This window comes from Bemisia tabaci, chromosome 1 (genome assembly GCF_918797505.1).
Source record: "Bemisia tabaci chromosome 1, PGI_BMITA_v3".
Taxonomy (NCBI): Eukaryota; Metazoa; Arthropoda; class Insecta; order Hemiptera; family Aleyrodidae; genus Bemisia; species Bemisia tabaci.
Window position 1 is genome coordinate 35,645,740 of NC_092793.1, and position 17,391 is coordinate 35,663,130.

The 17,391-nt window shown below is 40.1% G+C and overlaps 1 protein-coding gene across 25 annotated transcripts in view; it reads left to right on the forward strand.

Annotated features, from left to right (window-relative positions):
• The window catches only part of LOC109038096 (calcitonin gene-related peptide type 1 receptor), a 506,731-nt gene that overhangs the window by 164,866 nt on the left and 324,474 nt on the right, over positions 1–17,391 (forward strand). For 2 of the 25 annotated variants that reach the window (XR_011899861.1, XR_002009695.2), the window contains exon 1: positions 14,663–17,118. The exons of the other annotated variants lie outside the window; for them this stretch is intronic. The gene's annotated coding sequence lies outside the window, so the exon portion shown is untranslated. Of the gene's footprint in view, positions 1–14,662; positions 17,119–17,391 lie in introns of those variants that run through there. 25 annotated transcript variants of the gene reach the window in all.

Consider the following 17,391-nt stretch of genomic DNA (forward strand, 5'->3'; position numbering starts at 1 on the left):
TTTTCATGGGCATTTTATATAAAACTTATATACACGATATATAAACTTTAGTTAAAATGGTGCTTATATAACCGGTATTAATTCCTTATACGTTTGTTAGGAAGGGGAAAGTGAATCATGCTACTAGGGAGTTTTGTTGGCCCCTAGTGCAGCAGTTCTTCAGAGAATGATAACATACCTAGAAAAATACTGTAATTTGTGGAATTTGATAGTTAATTTAGATAAATCCAAAATACTGATTTTTAGAAATGGAGGAAGACCTGCGAAGAACGACAAATGGTGGTATAAAAACGAAAGAATGTGTGAAAGAAGTTGTGATGTGAAGAAATACCAGTATTTAGGCATCTGGTTAACGTCAAGTCTTAGCTTGGAGCATCACTTTGCCAAAAAAGATGCGACTGCCAAAATAGCATAAAATAATTCGAATTAAAATATGGTTTAATCAAGATGTGCCCTTTAGGTAGTTCTAATTCCAATGCTCTATACCTACAGGAGTAGTACCAGCTACGCGGAGCGCAAATTTGGGGGGCTAAAATGTATGGAGCTGTAGAAATTTTAAACAAAGTTTTTGTTAAAAAAGTGTTGAGACTGCGTACGTAGGTATACTCCAGATTCTTTGTTGCATCTCGAAACTAATTTATGGACATTATTTGCACATACGCTAGAGCTTCACCTTAATTATAAAAATAGAGATATGGTGCCAGACGAGGATCGGTACTCTCGTTTTCTTACACAAGAATTGGTGGATAGAAAGTTATTCTGGTACGAAGATTGGCTGCAGATGGAGAGAGAATTTGAAGTCCCTAATAATGAACTAGTTGGATGTGATAGTAATTATATGTATGATTAAAGATAAGTTTATGAGTAAATACAGAGAGAAGCTAAACGTCACTGATCGTTACAACCTGTTTAAGGAGATTTATGGAAATAAAGCTTTTACCGAGAGTTATATTTATGATGGCAAATACAACCAAAACGAGATCAGCTGGATCTGTAAAGCCCGTTACGAATTCATACATATATCTAAATAAATATTCGTTTAAAGCGAAAAGTAAGCAACGTTTACTTTGTAATCAATAGGCAGACGAGGACGTGTGGCATTTTGTAGCAAAATGTCCAATATTCTCGGCAATCCGTCAAATGTATTCAGAATGACAAAAAAAATTAAACCATAATTATTGACGGATTAGTAAACTTTTTACACAATTTGGAAAACCGAAGACGTTCGCGCCAGCCACTTCCCGGTAGAGGAACTAAGGGGCTCGGTTATCGTATCGAGTAGGGGGTGGAAACGATCGCAAAGGCACTAGGTGTACTACGTACCTATACGCGCCAAAACAAAAAAAAACAAACAAAACAAAAAACCCAGAAAGTGTAAAATCCTCTGACTTGGCCGGGAAATTGATATAAAACATCAGCTGATAGCAAACAAATGTTACAAAAGAAACCAGGGAATGGAACTTTCATAAAAACAGTTTAGTGGAAAACAGCGTAAGTAGGGCACTTACGTTAAGTACCGTTTATAAGTACCTAATCGGTAGGTAAATCCGATTTAACCAAGAACCTCTACAGTTCTTTATAAGACCATAATGGGCAAAATTACAAAATTCGAATTAGCTAAGGTAAATCAGACGATAGTTATCGTGAACGAAAGAAACTGCTGACAGAGGTCGGGCAACTATTATAGGTGGGATATTATAGGTGGGATGGGATGGATATTGGTATATCGAAAGACAAGGCGATAAATCTGCACCTTGTTGAATTGCCCAACGGCAAACCCGAGCTCCCCTCACATAGTTGATTGAGCGTTATTGACGTCGCTAGACTTCTATTTTGTACTGAAATATTTTTTTATAGGTAATAGTTGGATTTTCTATTGTTATTGCTTTCGCCAGCTCTTTTGTCTCAAACTCCTTTCGTATTCTTATAATTCTTTTCTGTATCGAATCAATCGTATTAAAAAGTTCTCTTATTGAGGAACTAGTAGCCAACCCGCGCTCCGCGCGGCACTATTGCAGCAAATAAATTAGTATACCTCATATTAGATGCATATAACTTTTAATTTACTAATCATATTTCTCTTTCAAGCAATTAATAGTAAGTATTGAAAATTCTAAGCAGTGAAGTATGCATTCATTTTCCCGCAAAATACACTCTGCTAATTCTACACAATGGGCTATTAATGGGACTATTAATTAATGGCTTTCTCTGTGCTATACCTAAATGGGACCACTGAATAATAATCTTGCTACTTTCGAATACGAAGAACCAGAAATATTATTCCACCTATAATAGTTACCCGACCTATGTCGTCAATTCTTTCGTTCACGATAACTGTTGTTAGATTTAACGTTAGCCTATTCAAATTTTGTAATTTTGTCCATTTTGGTCTCACAAAGAACTGTATAGATTTTTTGTTAAATCGCACTTACCGTTTACTTATGAACGGTAATTAACGTCAGTGCCCTATTTACGCTGTTTTCCACTAATCTGTTTTTCTGGAAATTCCATTCCTTGGTTTCCTTGGTAACCTCTGTTTGCTATCAGCTGATGTTATATTTCAATTTCTTTTTTTCTTTTTTTTTCATTTTTTTTTAATAAATCATTGCTAGGTTAGTTCTAATTTTTATGCCAGCATTTATTCTGCCTCCCCCCCCCCCTCAACTCATTTTTCTATCGATTTTATCATTTTTTAATGGCATGTTTTGCTCCCCTACCACCATTTTTTCGGGGTTATGGATACAGGGTTATTCAAAAGTTACGCACCACTGGCCATAACTTTAGTTCTAATTATGATATCGATTTGCGGTTTATGGCGTCCTTCCTCATATCGAGGGGGAAACTTTTTGAGGTACTTTTCAGTTCTTCACCCCCCCAGGGGGAGGGGCGGGCGGGGGGCAACTCAAAAATTTCAAATTGCCACCCCCATCATGTGATACATCGTTAGAAAGAGCATAAAAGAAGAAAATTTTTGGCGCAAACCGGAAGTCGATCTGACCCCCCTATCAAAAGTTAGGGGGGTCCAAAGGTTATTTAGGGGGTCCGTACCTTCATTTTTTAGAGTAGCTTCGGCGGCTCTTGGACATACCGTTTCTCTTTTCAAAGAGTCCTCGAATACTCCAAGTCTGATACCGAAGTCTTCATATTGCCCCCGGGCCACTACAGCCCCCCCGTAGGGGGGGGGGGGGTGAAGAGCTTCAAACTTAGCATCAAATCCGAGTGGAAGTTCTTGCCAATGTTAACGCAAACGCAGCCTGCGACTTTAAAGTGAGTTTCCAAAACTCTTAGCCCCCTACCCCCCCCCCCTCATTTTTGGTTGCAGAGCGGGTAAAAACCGGGAAATTCACTATAAATAATGCCCGAAACTAATGTCCAACTTGCGGAGGACCCTTGAAACTTTGCGATCAGTCGGAGCATTGAAATACAAGGACTGCCACCCCCTTAAAGTACGGAAACATCCAAAACACCCCCGCTGCCCCCCTCATTTTTTGTTGCGGAGCGGGTAAAAACCGGGAAAATCGCCAGAAATGATGCCCGAAACCACTGTAGAACTTGACGAGAACCCTTGAAACGTTGCGCTCAGTCGGAGAACTGCAACACAGGAACTGCCGCCCACTTTAAGGACGGAAACATCCATAAAACCCCCGCTGCCCCCCCTCTTTTTTCGTTGTAGAGCTGGTAAGATCGGGAGATGCGCCAGAAATGATGCCCCGGTTCTTACTATAGCTCTGCAACGAAAAAAGAGGGGGGCAGCGGGGGTTTTATGGATGTTTCCGTCCTTAAAGTGGGCGGCAGTTCCTGTGTTGCAGTTCTCCGACTGAGCGCAACGTTTCAAGGGTTCTCGTCAAGTTCTACAGTGGTTTCGGGCATCATTTCTGGCGATTTTCCCGGTTTTTACCCGCTCCGCAACGAAAAATGAGGGGGGCAGCGGGGGGTTTATAGATGTTTCCGTACTTTAAGGGGGTGGCAGTCCTTGTATTTCAATGCTCCGACTGATCGCAACGTTTCAAGGGTCCTCCTCAAGTTGGACATTAGTTTCGGGCATTATTTGTAGTGAATTTCCCGGTTTTTACCCGCTCTGCAACCAAAAATGAGGGGGGCAGGGGGCTAAGAGTTTTGGAAACTCACTTTAAAGTCGCAGGCTGCGTTTGCGTTAACATTGGCAAGAAGTTCCACTCGGATTTGATGCTAAGTTTGAAGCTCTTCTGTGACTTTTCGCATTTTAATGCAATGTTTCATTGTAACAGCCCCCCCCCCCCCCTTCGGGGGGGCTGTGGTGGCCCGGGGGCAATGTGAAGACTTCGGTATCAGACTTGGAGTATTCGAGGACTCTTTGAAAAGAGAAACGGTATGTCCAAGAGCCGCCGAAGCTACTCTAAAAAATGAAGGTACGGACCCCCTAAATAACCTTTGGACCCCCCTAACTTTTGACAGGGGGGGTCAGATCGACTTCCGGTTTGCGCCAAAAAATTTCTTTTTTTATGCTCTTTCTAACGATGTATTACATGATGGGGGTGGCAATTTGAAATTTTTGAGTTGCCCCCCGCCCCCCCTCACCCTGGGGGAGGGGTGAAGAACTAAAAAGTACCTCAAAAAGTTTCCCCCTCCATATGAGGAAGGACGCCACAAACCGCAAATCGATATCATAATTAAAACTAAAGTTATGGCCAGTGGTGCGTAACTTTTGAATAACCCTGTATTTTAGTGGCCTCTTAGATCCGTGACTCCAGTCACGGGCATTTCGCTAGTAGATTAATATTCCTGCAGCAGTATTTGTTTCAAAATTGTAAAAATATGACTCCTTCGCTGCAGCTACCTCACTATAAGCACCGTATGTTGGTGAAAAAGACATTTCAAAAATATACTCATCTGTTGTAGAATATAAATGTCGATCTCCTCCTTCAGTTAAGAACTTGAATCTTTCCCAATTAATTGCAACGTATGGAACTACGTGATTTCACTGCGAACGTAACACGAAGACTGTTGGTGCCATATATTACGTAGGATATAGAGCTAAATAAACAACCACCATCTTTAGGTTGATGAATGATTTTACAGTATTTAATTGAGTTGCACTGGAATTAATCGTTGGAATATCCATGATTACTGTAGAAAACCAATATAATAACAATAACTAGAGTTCAGAAATTGTAGATAATAAAATAACTGACCCAAAATATTCAAAAAGTGGTTATTTTCATCAGCTGCTCGATTTCGAAAAAAAAGTAAAAATGTTCGTGGTGGGAGGAGGGGGGGGGGGGGGGGTGAATAAATATGTGAGCAGTAAGCATAGGTGACACAGAATGAATGTGCTCTGCGATATGTGATCCGATCGAACGGTCAGAATATAGCAATGGAAACATAACAAGCTCAGAAACTTTCATCAGCTGGTAATCGGATGAAACATAGAAAGGCCCGCGCTGTTGCCGTTCATGGCATAGAGCAGCGGGAATCAAGCGCCAATTACGCGCGCAGCTCGCGCTCTTGGGGGTCACTAAAGATGTAAAAGTGTTCTGCTCCTCAATTTGGATGCAATCAATTTGCGATTCGGAAAGGAGCCCCGATTTTTAAAATTGGGTCCCCCGTTTACCCCCCAAGGGGGGCTAGAGGAGCTTCGGGACCATGAAATTTGGATTTCTCGGGGTCGATTACCTGGGAAACCATCTTCTTCTGGAGAATCTACGTCAATTTTGAGACCAAAGAGAAATTATGGAGGGGGTACTGTCCCCCTCTTTAGGGGGTCATTTATAGGCCTTGGATGGGCCGATTATGGATTTTTAGGGGTCAATTTCACGTGAAATTTTCCGTGCTTTTCAATTCTGATGCGATTAATCCGCAATTCGGTCGGGAACCGTGACTTTTAGCATCGTGACCCCCCCTTTACACCCCGAGCGGGGGGTGGGAGGGTTTCGGGACCACGACATTCGGATTCCTTGGGGTTCATTCCCTATTCAACCCCGCGGTCCCCGACTTCGTGCGACCTAAAACAACCGAGAAAAAGGCCTGGTACGGGTGGTCTGAAACACCCTGTATATATATTACATAAAACACATCAAATACAAAAAACACATCCAACACAAACAACACAGGCACGCTTTGATTAACTGATTCATTTAATACCTGGAAAAAAGGAAGAGAAGAAACTCGTCAGGAATCGATAACGACCTACAGAATGTATCGATAAGTATCGATGTTTATCGATAGATTAATCACTGATTCTCTTGGAAGAATACATAAACTGCTGTAAAAAAGTTAATAATTAATAAAATCTGTGCTGCTGTAAAAAGGAAAATTATCCTCTGAAAAATACACATCAAAATTAAGAAATTTTCATGTAAAGAAAACCGAAGACAATTGACAAAATCAAGAAAGCAAAACTCTAGACGCACTGATAAGAAATATGGACAAACCAAGAATTCATTATGAGTAATGCAACGAAGAAAATGCGTAGCAGGTGTTCCGAGTCGGACAGCATAAGGAAGGGAGTGATACTGCCATAGGATCCATACTAGGGTAGAAGGGTGACATGTGTTGTGAGCAGGTAGGGATGGGTTTACGTGGAGAGGGAAACGGAAAATCAGAGGGTGGGAGGTCCCCCAACCATATGACTCGTCCAGCGTCAAAAACGCAAATATGTCGTTATCAAATCGAGCTAAATTTTGCAACATCGGTCGTGCAAATCGAGAAGCCAAGGGGTGCTGGCAAATTTACAGCCTAGAAGCTTTCATTTAAAACAAATCCGAGGAAAATCGGTCCAGTAGTTTTCGAGATCGAATTAGGACCAACTGTCCAGTGGCAAAAACGCAAATATGTCGTTATCAAATCGAGGTAAATTTTGCAACATTGATCGCGCAAATCGAAAAACCAAAGGATGCTGACACATTTACAGCCTAAGAGCTTTCATTTAAAACAAATCCGAGGAAAATCGGTCCAGTAGTTTCCGAGATCGAACCAGGACAAACTGTCCTAACTGAAGGAGGACAAAAAAGCCTTAGGATGTTAAATATATAGATGTTTTGTTGTATATCGATAATGACGTACTTATCAATATGAATCGATATGGATATAGATCGATATGTATCGATATAGATATGCATCGATACATCGATTCGTATCGATATACATATATATCCATCTATATCGATTTAGGTATTCTTCTATACTATAAGCTCCAAGACCTCCTAATTTTGCGAAACTGGTGACGCTTAGTTCCAGCGTTCTACCGGGCCGATTTTCATGATTTTTGCGGCTATCGACGGGCAATTGCCTCTAGATAAGCCAACTCTTTTCAGATTTTCAAAATATGGCCCAGGTTTTTTTATATTACGTGGTAAAGTTGCGAATTATCTATCCAACTCTTACTTCATGTTTCCTTTCCCTAATTTCCGTTTCATACGTAAATTTTGCCAAAGGAGAACTATGTTACATCGAAAACTCTGTATTGAGAGAGATACAGATCCTTGACGAAGGTTTTTTCCACGAAGTTGAAATCCCACGCTGAAAGTTGCAGGTGTTTACATCTACGTGGAGAGGACCATTACTCTATATAAAGCTGCTGTTCCCACTCACTCTGCCCCCCCTAGATAAAAATTGGCCGAAGCGATTTCCTTTAAAATTGGTACACGCTTAGCTATTGTAATGAGGAGTTGATTAAAATTATTCCCATTTAAATCCGCTGCTTAGGACGCCCGCAAGAGCGAAAAGTTGTTTCTCCATATAGTATTATATTGGAGATACGCGGTTGTTTACGCGCATCGCGCCGAACAGGTTCAATCCTGTTGCGTGACGTCACTGCCTTATAGACGAAATATAAGGTTTTAGGCGGTATTTTTCAACGGATTTTTGTGGAAATTTGTAAGCGGGGGTATTTTTCAACGGGGATCTCGAATTTTTTGTCGGCTTTACAAAATGTCAAAATCCAAGATGGCGGCCGTGGCCTAAAATGCTAAGTCGGCTCCTGTTTGATCGATTTTCGTGAAACTCGGTATCCAGGGGTATTTTTCGACGAGAAACTCGAATTTTTGGTCAGATTTTCAAAATTTCCAAATCCAAGATGGCGGCCGTGGCCTAAAATGCTAAGTCGGCTCCTGTTTGATCGATTTTCGTGAAACTCGGTATCCAGTACCGTATAACACTGGCAATGCCCCCCGCCCCCCAAGCCAGCAGTAGCTTTCACTCAGGGCGAGATCTTTTTTACATGAATTTTTGGTCATTTTATCATTTCTAATTATATGTTTGCACAAATGGCGTCCTTCATTTGAGAGGGCGCGGCTGGATAGCTTCCCTGAGGCTGTTTTTTGGCTTCAAAAGACTAACTTTCAACAGTAAATCAAACATTTGATTGCATTCCAAATACGCGAACAAAAAAATGGAAAGCAACAGGACGCACTCTAATTTTTCGAGGGCGCAGTTAAGAGAACGCTGCTTTTCTCCCACGGTTGTTAAGATAAAATGCTAACAATTAAAACAGTTCTTTCAAGTGAAATGCGGCCATCTTCTGCCGATTTCTAACCTGCATATGTCTGTTGTTAATAGAAAATTGAAACACGAAAGCATGCAAAAGATAGCACTTAAGGCTGCCATGACTTAAAATAACCCAAGAATGAAATGAATTATACCCTCTTCATATACCTGAAAAACATGGATTGAATGTTAATCATCTTAAAAAGTTTAGCTTGATTTTTGGCAATTTAGCAGTGAAAGGAGCCTTATCTATATAAAATTTCGAACTTAGGCATTTACAGTAATGAATAGAACTGGATACATGATTATGCAGAAAAAAAAAATCTTTCATTTAAAATGTTTGCCTCCCTGTGCTCTTTGGACACAATCAGGAGGACTAGGACTTTGACTGGTAACGTTTGTCCTCATTTTCAAGTTAAAGAAAAAAGACATTTTTATTTTAGAAATAATCATGTTTTTATTTATTCTCCTCATTTGTTGGAGATAGTTTATTTTGTACAGTTAAAACGTGTCTAATTCTAAGTTAATATTCAGTTAACAATTAAATCTTGCTTTTAAAGATATTTTTATGCATCTAAAGTGTTTTCATGTACTATTATTTGAAGTACTAATAAAAAAAATGATTATGCAAATGTTACACGTGTATTATCTACTTGCTTATGTATTTTTTTGGATTATCAATAATAAATTTAGAAAAATTATTATGAATTATTATTATTATTTTTCATTTGTTGCCTTATTTTCAGTCGGATCTTCATAATACAGGGTTATCCAAAAGTCACTGACCACCCCTGTAACTTTTTTCCAAATTGAGATAGAAGTTTGAAACTTTGGGAATGTTCTTCGGTCCAAGGTAGCAACTTTTTGGTCCCCCAAAAATTTTGGGGGGCGGCTCTCCTTAAGGGGGGCGGGGGGCTAACTTTTTTTTTTCAAATAGCAACCCCCCCTTTGTGATACCTCATTCGAAAGCTAATAAAAAAAGAAAATTTTTGGCGGAAACCGCAGGTCGAAATGTTCATTTTTGACAAAATGGCGGCCGGTCAAAGTTCATTATGGCGGAAATTTGGCATCTCCGTTGTTTATTGACGGATCGGTGTGAAACTCGGAATCCTGGGGTTTTTCGGGATGAGAAAAACGATTCTGGCATTGGTTTTCCAGAAAAGTCTGTCCTTTTCAAAATGGCGGCCTCGAGCGGGAAGTGGATATTTAGGCTGCATATCGTTGGATTTGCATGAAACTTGGTATCTGGGGGTATTTCGGCAGGAGAAGAACGAATCTTTCATTGGATATCTGAAATTTTGACAAATTCCAAAATGGCGGCGGGAAAATGGCGGGAAATTAGTGTTACGGCTGTTTACTGATGGATTGGCATGAAATTATTTGATATTTCAAGAATCTAATGAAAGATTCCTTTTTAACCAGCCAAAAACCGCTGGGATATCGAATTTCATGCAAATCCATCGGTAAAGAGCCGTAAAACTGATTTCCCGCCATTTTTGAATTTGTCAAAATTTCAGATATCCAATGAAAGATTCGTTCTTCTCCTGCCGGAATACCCCCAGATACCAAGTTTCATGCAAATCCAACGATATGCAGCCTAAATATCCACTTCCCGCTCGAGGCCGGCATTTTGACCGCCGCCATTTAGAAAAGGACAGACTTTTCTGGAAAACCAATGCCAGAATTGTTTTTCTCATCCTAAGAAACCCCAGGATTCCGAGTTTCACACCAATCCGTCAATAAACAACGGAAATGCCAAATTTCCGCCATTTTGAACTTTGACCGGCCGCCATTTTGTCAAAAATGAACATTTCGACCTGCGGTTTGCGCCAAAAATTTTCTTTTTTTTATTAGCTTTCGAATGAGGTATCACAAAGGGGGGGGTTGCCATTTGAAAAAAAAAGTTAGCCCCCGCCCCCCTTAAGGGGGGCCGCCCCCAAAATTTTTGGGGGACCAAAAAGTTGCTACCTTAGACCGAGGAACATTCTCAAAATTTCAAACTTCTATCTCAATTTGGAAAAAAGTTACAGGGGTGGTCAGTGACTTTTGGATAACCCTGTATATCAATGTCCATGGCTAGGGCTATTGTTCCTTTTTGTAAGAAGAATATTTTTTTTACCATATAAACACGGGTAGGAACTGTAGATGACACTGTCCGTGCGAAGCACGGGTTGAACTGCTTTTGTATAATAATACGCTTACCTTTCTCCAAAAACCATCAAAGATCTTGATTTTGGAAATTTAGGTAACTTTTAAAATTTAAATTTCAAAAATAAAGATGTGTTTGATGTTTTTTGGGGAAAGTGTGGGTACGTAACATACATCAGTTGACCCACCACATCCTTGAGAAGTCAGTCGTGGACATATTTCACATTTGCCGAAAAGTCGGCTGAATTCGAAAAACTATAGTGTTTCAATTTCTAATGTAATTTTCCGAATCAAATGAAAAAGTACTCGTCAAATGTCTGATCGACTGTGGTAGAACATTATATAGGTGATCACGCACGCGGCACGCCTCATATTTAATGCGGGCTCCTATTTTCTCTTCGAGTAAAGTGATTGAGATGGTAGCACTTTCCTCACACCGATATTCTAAATATAACCTGGTGTTGTCGGGAGGGTGATCTTGTTTTCTCAGCTTACAGAGCAGCAACAACGGGGCAACGTAGGACGTAGAATATTTAATGTTGAATGTCATTTTACTCATTTCCCAGTATTTATGGGGAGGTTTCCCCGCGGCTGCCGACGCCGCGCCACGTGGCAATAGCTCCCTATTGGCTGTCCCGTCGCGTCAACCTCGCGTGCTGCGCTGTGTGTTCTTGTTCCGAGAGCAGTAATTACCGTCGTGTTTTAATCAACTAATCCAGTTTTTACTGTTCACCTCTCCAGCAACCTATAATCCCTAATCCCGTTTGCGGCTGACCTCTACTCCGTCGCGCCTTAAAGGGAAATTTAATCGAATCTAACGATACCTACCCATAAAACTCTGATCACCGCTTCATGAGCTTGACAGATCGAGTGTTCAATGGGGAATCTGTTTTGAGTTTGACAGGAATGCGAGGTTTCTAGATGGAGAAATAGTTTGAGACCGAAAAAGCACTTATTAGTGGAAAAGGAAAAATTAATGTGGCTCGTGTATGCGTCAGAGATTTGCGATTTATATACTTCTGTAAGTAAATTGTCGCAAAAAACACGACTGCCTTACTATTTTTTTCTGAAACTAAGTCCAAAGCTAAACAAAACTTAAGAAGTTTAAGAAATATCGGGACTATTAGGTACTACTTTGAATATTATAAAGGACCAAACGCCAAGTACTAATAACAATTCGCTAATTGATGCTGTTCGCTGTGATGGGGTGATTGTTTCTGATCCTGCTAAAATAGCTAATGTTTTCCATGAACATCTCACCTCCCTGCATAATACGTTTCCAAGTAATTTAGCTCATTTTAGGGCTCTTGAGATGACAAAAAAGTCCCTGAAAAACCCCCCTCCAACGTTTACATTCTCCCAGATAACGCTAAATGAGCTATACTCGTGTGTCTGTAGTCTCAAGCCAAACAGAGCTGATACAGATGGCTGTAGGTATACCTCCATTTTTCTTTCGTGACTATTTTTCTATCATTGGTGAGCATCTGTTTGTGCTGATTAATACATTTATCGTGACAGGTGTGTTCCCGCACTGCTTTAAATCTGCCAATGTAACTCCTTTGTTTAAAAAGGGTTCAGGCAGGATGTATCTAACTATCGACCTATTTCCGTTCTTTCTACAATAAGCAAACTATTCGAAAAAATCCTATTTAAGCAGCCTCTAATGCCACTTTGAGTCCAATAACCTGCTATATCATCACCAGTTTGGCTTTAGAAAGGATTTATCTACCACCCATGCTCTGTATAAACTTATAGACAAAGTTCTCACCGCCTTTGAAAAAAAAACTTCCTGTAATGAGTATACATTTTGATTTAACTAAAGCTTTCGATCTCCTCAATCATCCTTTGCTACTCAAGAAATTACATTTATACTGTCTTTCTGAAAATGGCATAACGCTCATTGCTTCATATCTTTCTGACCGTAATCAGAGAGTAAAAATTGACTCTGTCAATGGACCCATTCTTTCTAGTGTCTTACCCTTAATGACCGGAGTCCCTCAGGGATCAATTTTAGGCCCACTCTTATTTATCATTTTCATGAATGACCTTCCCTTTAATGTCAAATACCCTATTTTACTATTTGCGGATAACACTTCTGCCTTAGTTGAGGGTGGAGATGTAGGTAATACTTATTAAGGCTCGTGAAGTGTATGATCAGGCCTCCGCCTGGTTTAATGCCAACGATCTGACGGTTAATCAAAGTAAGACACAAGTTTTAATGTACTCAGCCGGTTCTTGTAATTCTCCATTCATTGATTATTGTATTCCAGGAGACGCAAATAGTATTCGATTGGAAAACTCTGCTGAGTTTCTTGGTATCCAAATAGCTAAAGGGCTCACCTGGAAAGAACATACCAGTAAAGTTATATGTAAATTAAGCCCGAGCATCTTGGGTCCAGCTGCGCAACCTGTCAAGAATATCTACCCTTCAGTGTTGCTTAGCATTCTATCATGCCCATGTTGTTTCCCATATGAGATACGTACTAATCCTGTGGGGCCGTAGCACTGGAGCACAACGAGTTTTCATGTTACAAAAAAAACTCGTCAGAATTATGTTTAATATGCCCTGGAATGCCCACTGCCGCCCAATCTTCATAGAGCACAGATTGTTCACCCTGACCTCCCTTTATATCTTGGACAGCCTAAAGTTTGCAACCTCAAATGGATTGCGGTATCTCCTTCCGATCTTCTACCGTCCCATAATTACAACAGCAGGCATAGAGATATCAAAAACGTATAAAAATCCGACTGAAACTATCTGAACAAGATTGAAAATTTTCGGCTATCCAAATTATAAATGCTCTACCCTCATAGGCGTAGCTAGGGGGTCCTGGGGGGGCCTGCCCCCCAGAAATCTCGTGCCCCCCCCCCCAGAAAAACGGGATCCTCCATTCCTCACCTCCCCCCTGCTCTCTTCACCACGAGAGGTGGTCCCATGCCCCCCCCCCCCAGAGAAATTTCCTAGCTACGCCCCTGTCTACCCTGGAACATCAAAAAACAACTCCGCGACGGTGAAATACAGAAATTTTTCAATTTACTTCGAGTCTCCTTTTAAGCAAGGCATTTTATAATTTGAACGAGTTTCTGAATTCAGCTGTTGAGTAACGTTCTACTAACTGTTGGAGGATGTCTAAATCAAGACAACACTAAATGAAGTTTAAGACATATTCTATTCCGGCATAGAATATGGATGAAACTGATTGACAAAAATACACACGCAAGGCGCATAGAGAGAGAACAGGATAGAGTAGGCAACATAGAGTAACAAGAGGGTTGGAGTGCTTACGCACTGACAATACAGATTGTGCAGTAGGATTATCACTACCTTCCAACACACCCCCTTAATCCGGATGCACATGATGTGGGATATATAAATGATGAAAGAGAAAAGTAAGGAAAATGATCAAATTGAGAAATTTGAAGAAACACCTGGAAGAGGTTTACAGCAGTTCTCTTGACTGCAGCATGTTTTCAACACAGAAGATATGCTTACTTTTGTTAAGGGTTTTAGTTAAAACATCTGCTATCATGAGATCGGTTGGTAAATACACAAGTTTAATGATATTTTTATTGATAGCTTCACGAATAAAATGGTGGCGGACATCAATATGTTTAGTTCTATGATGAACAGTTGTATGTGATGCCAATTCTTGAGCACTTTGATTGTCATTCAATACTGAAATACAAATGCTGTTTTTAATTTTAAGTACTTCGTGATGTAAGTTAAATAAAAAAAACTGATTCTTTTGAAGCTTCCGCCATACTCATGTATTCCGCTTCAGTGGATGATAGAGCAACCGTCGACTGTTTTTTGCTGCACCATGAAATTGGAGCATTGCCAAACTTAAATAGATATCCAGTGTAGGATTTACGATCAATGGGGCAATTAGCATAATTAGCATCGGCATAGGCGATGATAGGCATACCAGTTTTCTTATAGACAAGGCTGAGATCTGAAGTCCCTTTTAAATAGCGTAATATCCGTTTTGCACCTTGCCAGTGAATTGGCTGAGGACAGCTGTTGAATTGACTGAGAAGGCTTACACTATGAGCTATATCGGGGCGAGAACCTACAACTAGGTACATAGTGCTCCAATTAGGTTTTGATAGGGTATATTAGTCATGTCGACCATTTCTGTTTGTGATTCATTTTTGTCTTGCTGTTGAGGTTTTTTCCCGTCATTATTAATGGACATTAAAGGCGTACCTACAGTGCTGTCTGATAAGCTCAACCGTGCGGTCGCATGCGGTTCAGCGCTCTCCGTTATCAACTGTGATAATCTCTCGTGCCAAGTGTCTCTGCTGCCGTGGCAGCTTGTGCTTTTACGAAATACTAACCTACAAAACAAAAATCGGTAAAAATTGAACTTTTCTCTTACTACCCCTGCAATGGCAGGGGTAGAACAAAATATTACCACACCCACAAGTGGTAAAAAACCGCCAGATAAAAACACTCTAATCGGACAAGTGCTTTCGGTTGATCTAAATCCAACTTTAAATGACACTCGTGTTTCTGATCAAGTTAAATCTTTTATGGCGCATTCACAGAATCTGGTTAAAACGTTAAACGACGAAAACAAAGTGCTAGAAAACAAACTAAGTGCAGTTTCTGGCGAAAACAAAGTGCTGGAAAACAAACTAAGTGCAGTTACTAGTAAGTTAATATCGCAAGATGAAATTATCGCGTCTCTCCAAACGCAAATAAATGAAGTGAAACAACAAAAAACAGGTAATTCACAACCTACACCTAAAGATATTAACCCGAAATTTGTTAAGGAAGTAACGAAATCGAGCAAACCTTCTGGACAATCGAAAATTACTCAGTTCACCAAAGATGGTTCTAAGAACCCATCTTCAAGCAGCTCTAATCAAACTGCGGATACTAAACTGATTGCAACTAGCAATAAATTTGTCACTCTTCAACATGAGGATATGGAAATTGCAACACTAGAGGATGATGATGCTCCCGCCGATGATGCCTCTCTTTCGGAGGATGCCGAGTTCTCGAGATCAGATCCCGAGTTTCGAGCCAAACGTCTAATCTACAGGCAACAGCGCAAAAAGAGGAAACGAGGAAACTCCAGCCCACAGGATGAAACTTCGAAGGAAAATAACTCTAAGGAACCTAAGGATAAGTTAAATAATAATTCTAATACTAAGTCTAGTGTTAAGGTTACAAAGATTCTCCCCCCTCCACCAATTAAAGTGGTGGGAATTAAATCTTTCGAGGAAATTAAGTCCTTACTAAAGGAAGCCTCCCCAGAGGAGGAGTTTACTATTCGTTTTCTAAATAATGAAACCTGGAAGGTGAATCCTTCTTCTGATGAAGCTTACAGGAAAATTTCCGAAAAATTAAAAGTAAATAATACCCAATGGTATTCTCATAGTAACAAGAATACAAGGAACATTAAGGTTCTCTGCAAAGGTTTACCTCCTTCTATCTCAGAAGAAGAAATTGTTGAGGATCTTCAAGCCAAGAACTTTAAAATTAAATCTGCAGTTTGTCTTAGAAAAAGAGTAGAAAAAGAAATACAAAAAAATAAAAATAAAAACCCGGAAAATACCCAGGCAGATCAAATTTCAAATCCCCCCCCTCCTTCTAAAAAGGAAATTAAGGAGTATGAGCTGATCAAAATCCCGGTACATCAGCTGGATTTCGATCATACAGAATCTGTAGAAAATATTTTTAAAATTAAATCAATTGCTCACACAATTGTGAAAATTGAACAGATTAAAACTGATCCTCTAATAGTCCCTCAATGTAGACGCTGTTGTGGCTGGTCGCACACAGCAAACTATTGTTTTAAGGCACCACGATGTGTAAAATGCTCGGGTAAGCATTTTTCCCATTTATGCCCTTTTCCTGGTCGTATTCAAAACCCCAAATGTGTCAATTGCGGAGCAACAGGGCACCCAGCCAGCTATCGTGGCTGCCCGTTTGCCAAGGAGTTTCAGCTAGCGAGGAAAAACCAATTAAAAGCTAAAAAATCCCCCCCTCAAACAGGGAAAAATTTCCCTAAGTTAAATAAAAAGGATGCCCCTACGGCAAATAAGCCAAAACCTCTTGAAAAATCTTTTGCCCAAGCTGTGTCTGATAACAGAGTATCTGATTCTTCAAATCAGACTGATATTATAAACACTTTGCTCAAAACTATTGAATCATTAAATACTCAGATTCAATTGCTTAACGAAAAAATTAGTCGCTTAGAAGCAAAAAAATGATTCATCTTTTTCTATGTGTAACTCCGATAATGAAAATGTCTTTTTGTCTCACACTAACAATGACTCATTACTTGTTTCAGAACAGAATGATAAGATTATTGATTTCGATGATGTAACTCGAATGCAATCGCGCTCGAGCAATAACAGATCACTAAACCTTATGGCTTGGAACTGTGGCGGCCTGTCCCGGGTGAAGGCCGAGGAATTCAATGTCACGCTAAGGGATTTCAATGTGGATATAGCCCTCCTGTCGGAGACCTGGTTCACTAAGAATGATTTTAAAAGGTATTTCGTTGGTTATAAAATGTACAACGCTATACATCCTGAGAATAAACGCCGCGGCGGGTCCTCGGTGCTAATCAAAGATAATATCAAGCATAACTTGATAAAAATTATTGAAACTGCAGCATTCCAGAGCGCAGTAATTAATCTAGAAACCGAAGTTGGCAACTTCAATCTAGCCTCATTATATACTCCTCCTAAAAATGTATTATCCGCTGAAGATTATACAGATTATCTTAGTGAACTGGGACCCTCATTTATGGTTGCAGGGGACTG